This window comes from Urtica dioica, chromosome 4 (assembly GCF_054948205.1).
Source record: "Urtica dioica subsp. dioica isolate 48M chromosome 4, U.dioica_male_clone48M_v1_H2, whole genome shotgun sequence".
In the NCBI taxonomy this organism is placed as follows: Eukaryota; Viridiplantae; Streptophyta; class Magnoliopsida; order Rosales; family Urticaceae; genus Urtica; species Urtica dioica.
This window is the reverse complement of record NC_142759.1, coordinates 32480970-32499820: the sequence shown is the minus strand read 5'-3', so window position 1 is coordinate 32499820 and position 18851 is coordinate 32480970.

Genomic DNA, 18851 nt, shown 5'->3' with positions numbered 1-18851 from the left:
CTCGCCGAACGATCCGACCGAGGCCGACCTCGCCCCGCCACACGCCGAGTGTGGACGCGCTTGACGGCGCAGAGAAACTCCCGAGGGGAGGATCTCCGCCGGAGGCTCAACTCTCGGAGGGACGTGCTCCCCGCCACAACTCTCGGCCGACCTCAGGCCAACGTCGGGGACCAAGCGTCCAACGAGCGCCAACAGGCGACTCACGCAGTCCCGGCGGTCAGCCCCACGAACGGGCTTGACATGTTGACAATGATTCAAAGCCTCCAAGAATCAAATCATCGATATGAGGGAGTCGGGGAGGCAGAGGCCTCATGGAGGGATCGAGGAGTCATACTCTCCCTTCGCCGCTCAAATCCTCGAGCAGCCTTGCGTGGGGAACTTCAAACTGCCATCCATTCCCCCTTACGACGGGCGGACGGACCCGAACTTCCACATCCAACACTACGAGACATGGATGACGATGCAGGGACAGTCAGACGCCACCCTGTGTCAAGCCTTCAGCCTAACTCTCATAGGGTCGGGATTTGAATGGTTCCGGAGTCTGAGACCAGGGAGCATCTCGTCCTTCCAGGTTTTGCGAGGGGCTTTCCTTGCTCGTTTTGCCACTCTCGTGGCACAGAAGAAGTCGAAGACCTACCTCTTGTCTATCCGACAAGGGAGAGACGAGACCTTGAGACAATACCTCGCTCGTTTTGCCGAGGAGTCTCACAAAGTCGAAGGGTTCGACGATAAGGATGCCATCACGACGATCACCGAGGGAGCTCGCACGGGCGACTTCCTCAAGTCTATTGTTGGAAAGGTCCCGCGGGACATGGCGGAGCTTAGGTTAAGAGCCCGCACCTACATGGGAATCGAGGACTACCTCGACGGCCGAGGTGGCCGGGGGACGGAGGGGCAGAACAGTCGCCGCCGTGATAGTCAAGACGAAGATCGTCCCGACCCTCGAAAGAAGAGGAGCAGGGGAGGCCAGGCCCCTGGCGATCGCTCCCGCCCGGGTCCTAGACCCCCACACGTCGATAGCTTCGGAACGTTCTCGGCATTCACCCCTCTGAACACTTCGCGAGAGCGGATCCTAGCTTTGCACCGTGACGAACTAGGAAGCCTCGCTCCATTCACGAAGGATCCTGTGAAGCGGGACCGAAGCAAGTTCTGCGAGTACCACCAAGACCATGGGCACCCGACGTCCGAGTGTTACCAGCTCAAGCGCAAGATCGAAGCCCTCATTCAGGATGGGAAGCTGAAAGAGTACGTCCTTAGAACAATCGGGACGGCCGCGGCACACGGAGGGCGCCCGCGGCAAGGAAAAAAAGGTCCGACGACGGTGACCGTCACGGACCGAGCGGCAATGGAAGAACCGGAGAGCTCGCAGCTGCACATTGTGGGCTCGATCATGGGCGGTCCGGAGTACGGAGACTCGGCCACGCAAAGGAAGAAGTATGTGCGTGAAGTTTTCCAAGGGAAAATAGCGCACTACATCAACCACACATACGAGGCTCCTCCTCCGACCCCATTCGAGTCCATGTTCTTCACCGGCCAAGAGGCGGTGCGGGTCCTCCACCCGCACAACGACGCGATAGTCGTCTCGGCCCCGGTCGCCAACAACCTCGTCCGGAGAATCCTCATCGACAACGGGAGCTCCGCCGATATAATTTTTAAGTCGGCGCTGGACAGAATGAAGCTATCCGGAATGAGACCGACCCTGATCTCGACCCCGCTCTTCGGCTTCTCAGGGGAGAGGGTTATGACAGAGGGAACCATCGACCTCCCGGTCACCTTCGGAACACCGGGGGGGCTCGAGGTCACTCGCATCGTATCCTTCCTAGTTGTGGACCAGCCCTCGGCGTACAACATCATCATCGGCCGCCCGACTCTCAACTAGTTGAAGGCCATCACGTCCAACTATCACCTGATGATGAAGTTCCCGACTGAGTAGGGGATTGCCATCATGTTGGGAGACCAGTCGATGGCGAGGATGTGCTACATCCAAGGTGTGGACGGGAACGGGAAGGCAAAGATGGTGAGCACCATCCTCTAGCTCGGTCAAGCTGCGGAAGCTGGTACTACAGTAGAAGCCCGCTCCCGTTCTCGTCGTATCATTTTATGTTCGGTTTAAAGACAATTTCAAATTTCAGTAAGGCCAATGGCCTGGGAATGTAATTTTTGACTATTTCGACATGGTAATTAGATTACATTTCGCCTGGAAGCCTTTATCTTGTTGCATTATAATTTCTAGTCTCCTCTACGAGTACACAAGAAACTCGGGGGGCTAATGGGAAACAATGCTCAACGAAACTAAAACTCACTCGCTCAAAAAAGAAAAAAAAAACAACAAACAAAAACAAAGTGTAGCATAGTCTCAAGGGGCCGATGGTCAGGCCGGAGGTCCCAAAGAGAAACACACCCTATACGCGTCTCCTCGAGATGAGTTCATTCCTCGAGTCGAGTTCGAGTCCACGAGTCGACTAATACCCCTCGTGCCGACTCTTCACGTAACTCCTCGTGCAGACTCTACATGAGTCCTCGGGCTGAGTTTCGAGTCCGCGGGTCGGCTGATACTCCTCGTGCCGACTCTTCACGTAACTCCTCGTGCAGGCTCTGCATGAGTCCTCGAAATTGAGTCCCGACTACACAAGTCGACTTATACTCCTCGTGCAGGCTCCACACGAGTCCTCGAGTTGAGTCCCGAGTCCGTGCTCGCGGCCCAGCTCGTGAGCCGGAAGGCAGCGAGTTTCAAATGGGTTTCAAAGGCTTGCGTCCGCCGGGCGTATCTGGTCTAGCCAGCGCCCACGGGAAACCCCGCCGCGCAAATGTGGCATCGCGCTCGCCGCCCAGCTCGTGAGCCAAAAGGCAGCGAGTTTCAAATGGGTTTCAAAGGCTTGCGTCCGCCGGGCGTATCTGGTCTAGCCAGCGCCCACGGGAAACCCCGACGCGCAAATGTGGCATCGCGCTCGCCGCCCAGCTCGTGAGCCGAAAGGCAGCGAGTTTCAAATGGGTTTCAAAGGCTTGCGTCCGCCGGGTGTATCTAGTCTAGCCAGCGCCCGTTGTCGCACGAAAATGAACAACTATTTAAAACCTCGGGCGGTTCGATCCAAGGCCGGACCAAGTGATCGCACCTGGGCCAAGAGTGTGAACTCGATAGTCTCGAGCTAGGGTTTTCTCCGATCAACCCGCCTCTCGGGAGAGGTAGGGGGTGAGGAGGAGGAGTGACCGTGCCTTGGTTGTCGGCTGCCTACGTACCCGTGCGTGGGATCAGGTCAGAACGTAGTTCAAGCGTGAAAGACGCAGTATGAGGCGTAGAACCTCGGCGGAGAAGCGTGCTCGACGAAGGAGACGGGGCGCGAGGAGTCCTCGGTAGCGTCTCAGAACCTCGGAGATCACGTACGCGTCTAGCGTGTTAGACGCGCGAGGGGAACTCTAGTCGAGAACCCTAAGGGCGTGCTTGAGCATCGGAGAACGTTCGGTCAGAGGGAGCGACTTCTGGGAAGTCCCCGTGAGTGCTTCGGAACCTCTGAGAACGGGGGAGAGAGAAGAGAAACTGCTTCAGGCCAAATATGGCATCCAGAGAAGCAGAGAAGAGTAAGAAATCGAGCGTGTCGATAGGAGATGAAGGGATGATTTTCCCCTCAATGGGAGGGGGTTTATATAGGTGTTTGAGGACCCTAAGGGGGTCATTCGGCGTCCATGTGGGACTAGGAACGCGTCTCTTTTCAAGAAGAGGCACACAACCCGCGGCGCACACCGCGCGGCGCGCGACCCGCTGCGCGCGGTGCCAAAACCCGCGGCACACAACCTGCAGCGCACGACCTGCGCGGCGCGCGACTCTTGGCGCGCGGCGCGCGTTGCCAAAACCCGCGGCGCACAACCTGCGGCGCACGACCTGCGCGGCGCGCGAGCCTTGGCGCGCGATGCCAAAATCCGCGGCGCACAACCTGCGGCGCACGGTGCAGAACCCGCGGCGCGCGCTGGGCTTCCGGGGCCGTTGAACTATTGTGGGCATGGTATTTGGGGTTATGACACAAATGTTTGCTTGACGGATAGGACTCGAGTTGGTGCTCGACGGGAGGAGACCGACTCGAAGCTCAACTTCAAAGAGCGAGGCTCGATTCGAGGAACCGACTCAAGTCTCAACTCGAGGGGCTAAGCTCGACTCAAGAAGTCAAGAGTTTGGGCGAGGGCTTGAAGGTTTGCCGCTCCTCAGGACCTCCGGCCTGACCATTGGCCCTTTGAGCGACGTACCTTTCCGGTGTTTCGGATTTTCCGAAAACGACCGACAACAGCGCCCACGGGAAACCCCGCCGCGCAAATGTGGCATCGCGCTCGCCGCCCAGCTCGTGAGCCGAAAGGCAGCGAGTTACAAATGGGTTTCAAGGGCTTGCGTCCGCCGGGCGTATCTGGTCCAGCCAGCGTCCACGGGAAACCCCGCCACGCAAATGTGGCACCGCGCTCGCCGCCCAGCCCGTGAGCCGAAAGGCAGCGAGTTTCAAATGGGTTTCAAAGGCTTGCGTCCGCCGGACGTACCTGGTCTCGCCAGCGTCCACGGAAAACCCGGTCACACAAACGTGACACCAAGGCCCCCCGAGGCCCAAGTCGTGCTAATCGATCACGCCTTCACTGGTAGGTCGAGAAAATAAGCCACGCATAGTAAAGCCGTGCAAATCGATCACGCCTTCATTGGTAGGTCGAGAAAATAAGCCACGCACGATCGACCCGAAAAAAAAGGCGTCCCTCGCGACGCATCGATGCCGTCCCTCGTGACGCGCAAAAGCCGTCCCCCATGACGCACAAAGGCCGTCCCTCGTGACGCACCAGAGGCCGCCCCCTGCAATGCGTTGAAAGCCCTTCTACGGCATGCTCGCAAACCCGAGAGCGTTCATCCCGCACCCGCATGAAAGCGTAGATTTTGAGTTTCCACTCGACCTACGCTCGACCAGAAACTCGGGGGGCTAATGTTACCGGTCCATCTCGGCCCGGTAGAGCAGTGACGGCCGCGATAGCGACCACCCCGGGACTCCCCCGACCCAAGGCCGGCCTCCGGCTCCATGGCCGGCCTCATATCTCATGAGCTCGGCCTCCAGCTCCTTAGTCGACCTCCGGTCTCATGAGCTCGGCCTCCAACTCCTCAGCTCGGCCTCCTCAACTCGGACTCCTTAGCTCGGCCTCAGCTCGGCCTCCTTAGCTCGGCCTCAACTCGGCCTCAGCTAGGCATCCTTAGCTCAGCCTCAGCTCGGCCTCCTAAGCTCGGCCTCAGCTCGGCCTCCTTAGCTCATCCTCAGCTCGTCCTCAGCTCGGCCTCAGCTCGGCCTCCTTAGCTCGGCCTCAGCTCGGCCTCCTTAGCTCGGCCTCAGCTCGGCCCCATCGCCTCCAAGGCCGACCCAGAGCCGGCCATTGCCTCCAAGGCCGACCCAGAGCTGGCCATTGCCTCCAAGGCTGACCCAGAGCCGGCCATTTCCTCCAACGCCGACCTAGAGCCGACCATTGCCGCCAAGGCCGACCCAGAGCCGGCCATTGCCTCCATGGCCGACCCAGAGCCGGCCATTGCCTCCAAGGCCGACCCAGAGCCGGCCATTGCCTCCATGGCCGACCCAGAGCCGGCCATTGCCTCCAAGGCTGACCCACAGCTGGCCATTGCCTCCATGGCCGACCCAGAGCCGGCCATTGCCTCCAAGGCCGACCCAGAGCCGGCCATTGCCTCCAAGGCCGACCCAGAGCCGGCCATTGCCTCCAAGGCTGACCCAGAGCCGGCCATTGCCTCCAAGGCCGACCCAGAGTCGGCCATTGCCTCCAAGGCCGACCCAGAGCCGGCCATTGCCTCCATGGCCGACCTAGAGCCGGCCCTCGGCCAAGGGGATGCCCAAAATACCCCTTGGTCGCTTATAAATATTGGGGTCCCTCCCCAGGTTCAGGTAATCCATTCTTGAGTACTGAAACGCTGTCGAACTCGTACCTCGCTCGTTTCTCTCAAGTCTCGGCCTCTAAACACTTAAACCCTCTATATCCACCTCAATCCCACTAATGTTGAGCGTCGGAGAGGTAAACAGAGGCACCCCCTCTGTTTCCCCTTTGTAGTTCACACCTTTTTCTGCTTGCTTTTCAGGTGCCTGGACGAGATTAACACCACCAACAGCTAAGGGACGGCTTGGGATACCAAGCCTGACACGCTCGAGCCCGAACGCGACCACTTGGTCCGGCCTTGGGTCGAACCGTTTGGGGCTCCTAAATCGTTGTCCGAAAAACGGCGACAACATCGTCCAAAGGAGGAAACGTAGCATTAAAGAAGGAGAAGGTGGTCCCACGAGACGCGTTCTCCTTCGCGGTTGCATCTCGGACCCGCACGGCTGCCGCATAGCGAGCCTCCTTCAACGCCAAGTCCCGATCGTCCTCTAGGTTTGTCTTGGATCACACGGCATCGTCTTTCTCCTCGGTAAGGGTCTGCACCTCGGCCAGTAACGAATCTCTCTCTCTCTCGGCCTTGACCGAAGAGATCTCGCTCGCCGATAGTCGAGCATGGACGATGTTTAGCTTCTCATCTCGACTCGAGAGCGCCGCCTGGAGTTCCTTCATCTCCCCTAAGAAGGTGTCGGCCGCTTGCTCCGCCTTCTCCCGAGACACTTCCTCGGCCACGCGCGATGACCTCTCGGCCGCCAATTCCTCGCGAGTTCGCTTCAAGTCCTCCTCGAGTGCCTGAAACTCTTGGGCGGTCCGGACCCCCACTAGAGCGGCAGCGTGGTCGACCGCCGCGCTCTCCATGTGCCTTTTCATGATCTGCATTCTCCAAAGTAAGTCCCGGAGGATGCATTCGCTTCGTTCTTGACACGCGAGCATCTGCAAAGGATGATGGTACACACATTATCATAACAAGTACGAGGGTCGCGTATAGGTCGAACAGACGGGCCATACCTTTCGAGCGTTGCGGACTCCATTTTGGAAATGATCAAAGTCACTCGTCGTCAGCAGACTCTTGAAGTCCCCCAGAGGGATCTCGAGAATTCCCTGGGAACACTGGCCTCGCAGCTCCGCCGCCTCCGCTAGGAGCATCGAATCCATGCCGTCTGACGCGGCCGACGTATGAGCGCGCTTGTGACCGGAGGGCGAGCCGAAGAAGGCTGTCGTTGATGGTCGCTTGTTCGAAGAGTTCGCCTCGTTCCTCGCCCACGTCGGCGATCCCCCGCGACGAACCTCAACTCGGGAGCGAGACGCGACCTCGGCTTCGGTAGCAGTGGCTACTCTCGGCACTCGCTCGCGCGACCGACGTACCATGGTATCTACAAAAAAGAAGGAAAAGGCGTCAGTCCGATAGAACATAACAATAAGCGTAAATAGTGAAAAGCAGCAATAGCGCGAAAGCATATATATGGTTAGTACCCCCCGCGTCGGGTAGGGGAGCAGACGAACCCCCCCGCCTCGGACTCGGGATCCTCCATGGCCTCCGCTCCGGGCCCGGAGGGCTGGGGATCTTCGTCGACGGGCACGAACCACCCGGTGGTCGCCATAAGGTCCGGGGACTCGAAAAGTGACCCCTGTCACCTCGAATCTGGTACCGCTCCGACCACGAGTGTGAGCTCAGAACTCTTAATGTCGTGATCGGCCGGGAAGTCGGCCACGGGACCAAAGGTTAGAGGTGTCGTCCCGAAGGCAGATTCGGATACCCGCACCCAAGGGTAACGATGTTTGGAGGTTAGCTTAGTAAGGATGGGAAATCGCTTCCGATGTTGGACCTTGTAGAAGCCGGATTTCTCGGGGACGTCGAAGACGGACACAAGGTTCCTGATATCATCGGTCGTAACGGCCGACCCTTCGCTCGGTGCGGCATCATGTGGCAAGCGGCCACCATGCGGTAGAAGGATGAAGACATCTAGGCCGGTGAACAATGAGTCGAACCAAGAGATCCTGGAGCACGGGCTGAAAAGGCAATCGCAGCCCCCCGCGAAGACTCGCCTCATGAACGACGGCGTACTCCTTCCGAGGGCGGGTCGGAAGATCTTCAGGCGACGGTCGTAGTAACGATACGGATTCTAAATGAATTACATAATTCTAAATGAATTCCTATTTTAGAAATAATTCTAAATGAATTACAAATTCTAAATGAATTAGAAATAAAAATTCAAATAATATTAATTAAACAAAATTCTAAATGAATTAGAAATAATATTCTGAAAATAGAATTCTTAATTAAAAATACAAATTCTTTCCAAAAAAAGCGAAAAAAATGAATTCCTATTTTTTTTTCTTATAAAACTTATCGATAGTAGAATTTCCTCTACCGAATAAGTTGCCAGAACTTCGAGAACCGCTTCCGCGTCCTCGTCCACCGCTGCCTGACGCACTGCCACTCGTTCCGCCGCTTCCGTAAGGACGGTCTCGCAAGTAATCCATCGAACCAGGCGTAGAACCCGGCGTGGAACCTGGCGTCTGCTGATCCGTCCCACCTGGTTGCGATGCAGGCGGAGGTTGAGGAGTCGTGGGAGGCTGGTTGTGCTGCTGGCTGAGGAAGGCGATCTGTTGCCGCATCACTTGCAGCTCGGCTTGTTGGGCATCCATCTGAGCTCGCATCTCGGCAACCAATGGATCGGTCTGAGATGACGAACTTGACGAGCCTCCATCTAGCGTTTGGGCAACACCCAATGATGACCTTGGGATCGAAGGCCCTAAACCGACTTCCCAGTCTCTACGCACTCCCAAAACATCGCGCATCGCGTACATCTCCGCATCTTCTTGGGAGATCACGATGTTTTGCTCCTCCGCTTGCCGCAAAATATCTATCGTCTGAGCGGTGACTTGATCCTTCAAAATAAAACCACAAAAAACTTATCAGATAAGAAGAAATAAAGTAATTAAATATAGTAAATAAAAAAAATTAACTTACGTATTGCGTCTTCGCGAAGTCCGTCGTCCACGATCCCTTAACGTCCTGGTGTTTTTCTAACCATATCGCTAAAGCCGAGCCTATACTCCCATCTTCTCTTCGCTGTAATTTTTCAACATTAAAATATGAATCACATATATATTGCATATTAATTTTAAGAGACTTACGTTCCTCGAGTGATGACCAAAAAAACTAAGCGAGCCTTGCCTCGCCTTCGTCTTCTTCATCTTCGAATTTTCCCGGTTGCGGAGAGATTTGGCCTGCAAGACATAAATACGTGAAGTTTAATTTTAAGAAATTCGAATAATCATCGAAAGTTCAACTCATACATTATGCTCCGGCGAGTCGAACGTCTCTATTGCTTTCAACCAGGCTTCCTGGTTGTAGCCATCGGGAGTTTCATTTTTAGCGAGATCCTTACTCCCGCAAAATGTCTTGAAGAAGAGCTGCAACAACCTCGACTTCTGGCCATGGCGCATCCTCTTCGCATCGCGAATGATAGCCATATCAATCTCATTGCGAATAGGATCTGCAGGCACAAGCTCGCCACTCTCGGGATGTTCATAAACGAAGTTATACTCGTTATGAATCGAGTTCATAAGAGCCGCCACACTCTGCGCAGGCACATGATTCCAGTCTGGGAGGTCGACTGGAATGGTACTCTTGATTAGGTTTCCTAATCGGTTTTGGAACGTCCCGATCAACGGATTTTGCTCCCTGACGTCTTGGTAGAACGCCTGCGCATTCTGATCGTAGCGAACTGTGTTCGCTCCAGGGGTCCCAACACGAGCTCTCGCAGAAACGACGCCAGTCGTTGGTCCCCGCTTCTTCCTCGGCATCTGCGGGGGGTCACGCTCTCCTCCTGATGGGTCCTGACCTGAAGTAGACATCCTGCAAAATGAATTGTAGTTAGTATTTTTAATTACTATGTAATTACTATTCGACGACTATGGTTATTACATGGTGTTAGTCATTCATCGTTGTCACTCGATGTAATGTTAGTATCGACATCAACATCGTCTCCCTCAAAATCGGCAAGCGCCTCATCTTCTTCATCCACTTCTTCATCATCTTCAACGACATTAACAAGCTCGGCCGTAGCAGTTTCGTGTCGATGATTAAGACGGTCGATATTTGACAATTCTATTGTCAATGGAATCGATGCTGAAGTAGTCGGATCAACTTCAAGAATGTCCCATATCCCACGTTGATTGCATTCCTGAACGATTTCCCATTCGCGACCCTTAACGAGATCTTGGATGTAAAACACTTGTTTCGCTTGAGTCGCGAGTATAAACGGCTCTTCTATAAACCACTCTTTGGCGGTATACGAACTCGTTGCTCCGGTGGTCTTAGCAACGTGCACTATACGTCCTGCATTGTACTTGTCACCATACCATATGCATTTGTACAGTACGACACGACAATTATGTGTATAGTTCAGCACGATTACGTCTTCCATTCTCCGTAAAAGTTGAAGTCGTTCAGGGGCACACAAACACCGCTATTCTGGGTGATTCGTTGGTTATCACGACGACGAGTGATGAACTTCACGCCATTCACAAAGCAACTCGGATACTGATGAGCAATTTGCATAGATCCCGTAGACAATGCGTAAAGTTCTTCAGACACGTCGGAACCACTAACTTTCATGTCATAAATCTAGAATATACAAATTAAGATGATGTCATTAGCAATTTTAGTATGCTTTCAGCAAATGAATCCTTTCGGTTTACCTTTTTCGCAAACCAAATTTTGAATTCTTTTCTGTGCATTGCTTCGAGATCAGAATCTGCAGTTCCCGCTTCAGAGTTATTTTGTATAAGTTCCAAATGCTCACTGTTAACATTACGTAATTAGATGTAAATCAATGAGCTAGATTATGTACATATTTAAATGAAAGATTCCCTTACATCAAATACGGATCGATTTCTGGACAATTGGTAAAAATGTACCACTCCGCCTTCTCTTTTTGGTCGTCGTCTAAAACTATCGGCTTCATCATCCCGTAAGGCACACAGTTTTCAGATCGAAAAACACTAAGTTCCCGCACTTGAACTTCATCGACAGTTTTCTTATCTTCGAGATACCTTGCAACAAATGTCAATGCCTCTTCTACAACGTACGCTTCCGCAATGGAGCCTTCGGGTCTAGCTCTATTTCTGACAAATTGTTTTAACGTTCCAAGGTATCTCTCAATTAGGTACATCCGTCGCATATGCACCGGACCACCACACAACGCTTCATCTGGTAGATGAATTGTCACGTGAACCATGATCGTGAAAAAAGCTGGCGGAAATATCATCTCAAGCTTACACAATATCTCAATGATTGAATCTTGCGCTTTTTCGAGATCGTCCACTCTCAGGGTTCTAGAACTGATCAACTTGAAAAAGTTGCAGAGCTCTGAGATCGTCTCTTGTATCGGTTTTGGCACAAAAGGGCGAATACCATCAGCCAACAGCCTCTGCATGATCACGTGACAATCGTGCGACTTCAAACCTGTGAGCTTCCCGTCAGCAGTTACATTTTTCTTCAAATTTCCAGCGAGCCCATCTGGGAATTTAACAGATTGGAGGAACTCGATAAACCGATGTCTCTGCTCAAGCGTTAACGTGTACGCTGCTGGCGGTTTGTACCACCCATTCCTTTGTTGTCTCAAGTGCAGAGAAGACTTGATTTTCAAGTCCATCAAGTCAAATCTCGACTTCTCCGTATCGTAGTTCTTTTTTCCAAGCTGAGCATCGTCCCGAGAAGATTCTCGCACACGTTCTTCGCTATATGCATGACGTCCATGTTGTGCTTCAACTCTAATTCTGACCAGTAAGACAACTTATAAAAGATGCTCTTTTTGGTCCAATTCAATTCGCACTCAGCACGTTTTCGTTTACCGATATGCTTGCCGGTTGTCGTGGAAGACACACTAGTCAACTGATCGAGTATGTCTTGCGCAGTCAAATTGACAGGTTTCAGGCGCTTCTCGTGACGATTTACGTAGTGATCAGTGCTTTTCCTCAATCGGTGAGGCGTAGGCAAGAATCGACGATGGTCATAGTAGACAATCCTGTTTCTAATTTTCGTAGAGGGCGTCTCAATGTTGCACGTGGGGCAAGCAAGATACCCTTGGCCACTCCATCCCGACAAATACGATCGAGCCGGAAAGTCGTTTATCGTCCATAGAAGCGCGGCACGCAACCGAAACACTTCATCGTTTGCCCCGTCTCGCACTTGGAATCCATTATCCCACAATTCTTTCAGCTCTTCAACTAGTGGTTCTAAAAACACGTCCATGTCTTTTCCAGGTGAGCTCGGTCCAGGTATCAAAATCGTTAGCATCAAGTACTCTTTTTTCATGCACAACCAAGGTGGGAAGTTGTACGCAGTTAGTACCACGGGCCACATACTATACGCTAGACTCATTTCCCCAAACGGGTTGAACCCATCAGAAGCTAGTCCCAGACGTACGTTACGAGGCTCTGCAGTGAAATTTAGGTGTCTCTCATCTAGATTCTTCCACGTCGAACCATCTGTAGGATGTCGCAAAACGCCTTCTTCTTTGACCCGATCTCGTTCATGCCACTGCATCTCAAGCGACGTGTGTCGAGAAGCGTACAATCGCTTCAATCGATCTTTCAAGGGAAAGTATCGTAATATCTTTTGTGATACATTCTTCCCGGTTGGCTTCCATCTGCTCTCATTGCAAATTGGGCACACTTCAGCTTTCTCGAGATCTTTTCGAAATAACACACAATTGTTGATGCACGCGTCAATCATACCGTATCCCATGCTGAAACGCTTCAGCTTCGCCTTTGCCTCGTAGTGTTTTTCCGGAATTCGATTACCAATTGGGTGAGACTTCCTCAAGAGCTGCAACAATTCTGTAAACGACTTGTTCGTCCAATGGTTCGTGACTTTGATGTGCATCAACGAAACCAAGAACGACAAAGATGAAAACTCTTTGCACCCAGGGTACAATTCTGCTTCCAACTCAGCGAACAAATCTTCCACTTGCTCATCTGCACGCACTTCACTCGGAGTTGGATCCGTAAAATCGTCGAAGTCCTCGTGATCCATTATATCATGGAGAGCATCGTGCAATCCACCGACTCCTCTTTGGTTAGTCTCGCTGGCATCTTCTACCATTCGACGTTCGCCGTGATGATACCATTCGGTGTATCCCGGAGTAAACCCCTTGTTCAAAAGGTGATTCTTTACGACCCCGATGTCCAGACATCTCACGTTATTGCAAGACTTACAAGGACAATGATAATGATCGTTTTCGTTCGGGAGTCTGCTTGCAACGCGGATAAACTCGTTAACCCCTGTTTTATATTGCAAACTCAACCGATTGTTCTCGGTAATCCAGTCCCTACTTGGATTTGACATTCTTCTGAATGAGACGGGAAATTGGGAGATAAAACTGAATCGTTAGAATTCATTTTGTAAGAATGAATTATTAGGAAATTGAGAGGTAAAATTGAGAGTGAATCGTTAATATTTGAAATTTAGAGTGAATTATTATGAAATTGAGAGTGATGAATTGTTAGGAAATTGATAGTGGATCGTTAATATTTGAAAGATTCGAGAGCGAATTTGTAAGAATGAAAGAGAAATTGTGATTGACATGTATTAATTTTGAAAAGTGGTTAGAATTCGTTAATATATACAAATTCACTACTGATTTCATTAACGAGTTAACCAATTTCGACAAATTAGTTAATTCGTTAAAATATATTATCAAAAAAGTTACTTTTCTTGACAAATACGTTTTATTCTACCGAAAATTCGGCAGAGTTTCCCCTAAAATATTGACTAACCAAAATCTGCAATTAAAAAAAAACACATATATAACCAACCAAGACTATCTTATTAACATACTAAATACTAAATTGAACCTCCGTAGCTCCATTGCAATAAATTTTCAATAAGTTTAAATTAAATTTAACATGTTACTAATTCATTTTAAAATATATTCATATATATTACTAATTAATCTAACTAAAAAAGTATTAAATTAATTAATTAACCAAATTTTCAACAAATTGCAATCAACTTAAACAAATCATGTTACAATTACATTAAATTACACTAACCACGTTACTAATTAATTTAATATATTACTTTTAACTTAATTAATCTAATCTAACATGTTACACATTATTAAAAAAAATTGACTATTACTATATGCTACTATTTTATCAAAGTTATATTATCATTTAATCTAACATGTTACTATTTTCATATATATTACTAATTAATCTAACTAAACATGTTACTAATTAATTAATTAATTAAACGTGTTAACATCTAATCAAAGTTATATTTTCATATATATTACTAATTAATCTATATGAAATAATCTAAAAATATTAAATAATCTATAAATATTAATAATTACAAATAACTAACGTTTTTCCGAGGCGACGACGAGGCACTGAGACGACGGGGCTGCGAGACGACGGGGCTGCGGCGACGGGGCTGCGGCGACGGCTGGGCCGAGGGTGGGTCGAGGGCTGTTGTGTGTGAGCGAGGGCTGAGGCCGTTCGAGGGCTGTTGTGCGGCGGCGCTCCGATAAGCTACAACAATAATATAAGCATAAAACTCCTAAATAAGCCAATCAGTTTGGCAAACAAAATCTGAAATGTAAATGTTCTCAAACTTTTCTATCTAGCACCGAAGCTGAAACATTTCAAAACCACCATTCTAAAACATTTCATGTTAAAACAACCATTTCGTTCAAAATTACCTAAGAAACGAGTGTAAAATTGGATAACCATTTTTCGAAATCGTAGAAACAATTTTCGAAATCAAAGAAACCAATTCTTTTTTTTATAAAGAAAACTAAGAAACCCTAAATTAAACATACAAATTTCTAAAACTAGCCACTGAGTTAGGAGGACGATGGACAATGCCCGACGGAAACAAGACGATGGCATGCGGGACGAAATCAGACGGTGAATGGCGCGACGTACCTGGAGGACGGCGAGCTTCACGGCGTGGCGAGCTTCACGGCGTGGCGGGCTGGAGGCGGGGCTGGTCGCGCCGGGGACGAGCGTCGGAGAGAGAGTCGGGCCTGGTCGGAGAGAGATAGAGTGAGATTGACGGAGAGAGAGTGAGACAGAGAGAGAGAGAGAGTGAGGCGTACCTGGAGGACGGCGAGCTTCACGGCGTGGCGGGCTGGAGGCGGGCTGGTCGCGCCGGGACGAGCGTCGGAGAGAGAGAGAGTTAGAGAGAGAAGAGAGAGTTATAGAGTGAGAGAGTGAGTTTGGGCGAAGAAGAAGCCGCTCGGGTATAAAACATACCCTAAAACTATTAGGTGCGACACTGTCGCACCTAATAGTCATAAATGTCGCACCTAATATGACTATTAGGTGCGACACTGTCGCACCCAATGTGAAATTCCAGAACCCAAAATATTCGGGGGGAATTTCTGACCGTTTTAAATTTTTAAACCCATTAGGTGCGACACTAGTCGCACCTGATAGTATTAGGTGCGACAAATGTCGCACCCAATAGTATTAGGTGCGACAATATCATATCGGGTGCGACAAAGTCGCACCGGATAGCACTAATCATCAGCGAAATTTTTAGTCGCTTGGAAGACTATCTAGTGCGACCTGTCGCACCTAATATGTGCTTAGGTGCAACATTTAGGTGCGACATGTCGCACCTAATACCCTTCCGCACCTAATATGTTAATTTGTAGTAGTGCTCCCTCACGTCGATCGCTCGAATGGGCCGCCCGGGCCGTAGTGTGCGCACTCGTGTTGGAATTGATCTAGGGTTTAAGAAAATGTTTAATGCTTCGTTAAGCGGTTGAATTTTAAAAATTTTCTTTTATAAGTAAAACAGTGTTTACTAACCTAGACAAAGAGCAAGAACATGTAAATAAAAACTAATATGAGCATAGAAGTTTACTAACTTTTTCGGACGCTTGTACGTTGAGAAGCTTTTGGAAAAAGGTTGCAACGTTCATCTCCCCTCGCAGCACGTCTCCCTTCCTTCCTCGGCAACTCGAGCAACCACGAAAGTTTCTATCCCTAAATCACTCGAGAGAAAAAGAATTAGTGTGTGGTCACTTTTAAACACTACGACTTAAGAACGAGTCTTGAAGTCGCAGAGCTAAACACTAGGTCAAATGAGGATCTAGGTGCCAAAACAAAAAATCGAAAATTAACTAGAGAGAGAGAGAGAGGAGTTCGGCCAAGTTCTAGAGAGAGAGTCTCTCAAATCTCTTAAACTTGGGTGAATGAAATGTGTGGAATGAGGCTCCTATTTATAGGAGAGGTCTTACCTTCAATAAGGTAGTTTCCTCTTCTATATAATATCACATATTCATGAGCCAATTACCTCTTTTCCCACTTGAGATGCTCGGCCAAGGCTGCCTTCTAGAAGGCTTGGATTTGTTTCCTTTTTTGTTCCTTGCCTTGCCTTTGACTCTCTTGGCCGATTTCCCTAATGCATCCACATGCAAATTTGTTTCCTCTTTTTCTTTTGGCAAGTATCTTGATACATTTAGGCACAAAATATTCTCTCTTTCTCTTGGGTATTTGGGCGCCTATCATGGTTCTAGAAGGAGCTTCTAGAAGCTTCTTCATTTGTTCATGACAACATGAGAAAGGTCCAATAATAATTTTCAATAAAATTCTTATGAAATGAAATCAATTCACAAGGCCCAATTAATCTAATTTGGCCGAGTGACATTAAGACATCAAATGACATTGTCAAAAAATTTATTGACATTCATTTCATGCTATGTCTCAAAAGACAAAAATACCCTTTTGACAATTTTCGTTCTTATTTTGACTTAGCTTCCAGTTTAACTATTCTTACTCGATGTGATTCGTGACAGTGACCTCATGGATCCAAATGAACAAAGCTTGAGCTAAATACTTGGACTCAAAATTTCACAAACCTTTTCCAAGTTTAGCTTAATGTCAACTGACTCCACTAAAGAGTTGACACTGAAAATCTCTCGGTTCAAATGAATTTATTTTCTACTCAAGAATTCAACCTAATTGTAATGAGTGGATGCACAGAATATTATCAGTGTTTACCCTTCATGAATATCATAAGCTAGTCGGGATATACAAAATTACCATTTTACCCTTCTAGCTGTTATTTCCTCAACTCTTTGTCGCTTGTGAATAAGTTAGAAACAATGTATTGACGAGGAGCTAACAAGTCACATTGTTTCATCGAAAAGAGTCAAGACTCAATTTAGACACTGGCCAATTCATTTATTCACATTCCAAGGAACAAAGCATGAGGTGATATACATTGCATTTCAGCAATCTTGTACATGAATTCCATATCTATGAGAACTTCACAAAGTTACTCATGACATTATCACAACTTAGTACTTCACAAAGTTACTCATGACATTTTCAAAATTCAAACTAGTTTTGTAAAAATTCAATTTCAATTAAACTTTCAAAAATCAAAACATTTTAATCTTACACATCATGTTTATAGTCTTATGAAAAACATTTTTTCTCAAGAAATTTTTCACATTACAGTTCTATAACTCATATGGTAGTGGGGCTGAAAATCCGGAATTCTAAAAAACTGGACTTTCAGAACAGCCGCGCACCTCGGAGTAAAATCACCATAACTGGCGGTTCCGATGTCTTTTTGACCTGAAACCAATGGCATTAGACAGAGGACAGACAGAGCTTTAATTTTATTCAAGAATCATTAAATTTCAATTTCTGAGCAGAGAGTTGTGCCACTTTTACTGCGGGTTTTACTCCAGCTCGAAGAAAAGGAAATAATTAAAGCTTGGTCCTTTTTAGGTGCGAAAAAGAATCGAGTGTAACGGAACGTTTTAGGATGTTGTTAAAGCTTTTATTTGTGTTTTATTAGCAAGGTAATAACATGGTATAAAAGAAAAAACAACATGCATAAAACGATTCAAGTAAATAAAAGAAACTAGCAAGACAATATAACTAGTCACAAAAATTACTCGAAATTTCTCAAACCTTTAAAACACGTTTTTCAAACTCATAGAAAATCAACATGATTTTTAATTTAAAGGCAAGAGCAAAAAATTAAAAAAAAATCTAAGATAACAATTCTAACTTGTCACAAAATTAGTAAACTTTCGAAAACGATTTTCAAGCTCATATTTTTAAATACATGTACATGCATATCTTTGACCATAGCTCTGATACCATTTGTTGGAATTGATCTAGGGTTTAAGAAAAAGTTTAACGCTTCGTTAAGCGGCGGAATTTTAAATTTTTTTTATAAGTAAAACAGTTTTTACTAACCTAGACAAAGAGCAAGCACATGTAAATAAAAACTAATATGAGCATAGAAGTTTACTAACCTTTTTGGACGCTTGAACGTTGAGAAGCTTTTGGAAAAAGGTTGCAACGTTCGTCTCGCCTCGCAGCACGTCTCTCTTCCTTCCTCGGCAACTCGAGCAACCACGAAAGTTTCTATCACTAAGTCACTCGAGAGAAAAGGAATTAGTGTGTGGGCACTATTAAACACTACGACTTAAGAACGAGTCTTGAAGTCGCAGACCTAAACACTAGGTCAAATGAGGACCTAGGTGCCAAAACAAAAAATCGAAAATTAACTAGAGAGAGAGAGAGAGGAGTTCGGCCAAGTTCTAGAGAGAGAGTCTCTCAAATCTCTTAAACTTGGATGAATAAATGTGTGGAATGACGGTCATATTTATAGGAGAGGTCTTACCTTTAATAAGGTAGTTTCCTCTTCTATAGAATATCACATATTCACGAGCCAATTATCTCTTTTCCCACTTGAGATGCTCGGCCAAGGCTGCCTTCTAGAAGGCTTGGATTTGTTTCCTTTTTTGTTCCTTGCCTTGCCTTTGACTCTCTTGGCCGATTTCCCTAATGCATCCACATGCAAATTTGTTTCCTCTTTTTCTTTTGGCAAGTATCTTGATACATTTATGCACAAAATATTCTCTCTTTCTCTTGGGTATTTGGGCGCCTATCATGCTCTCTAGAAGGAG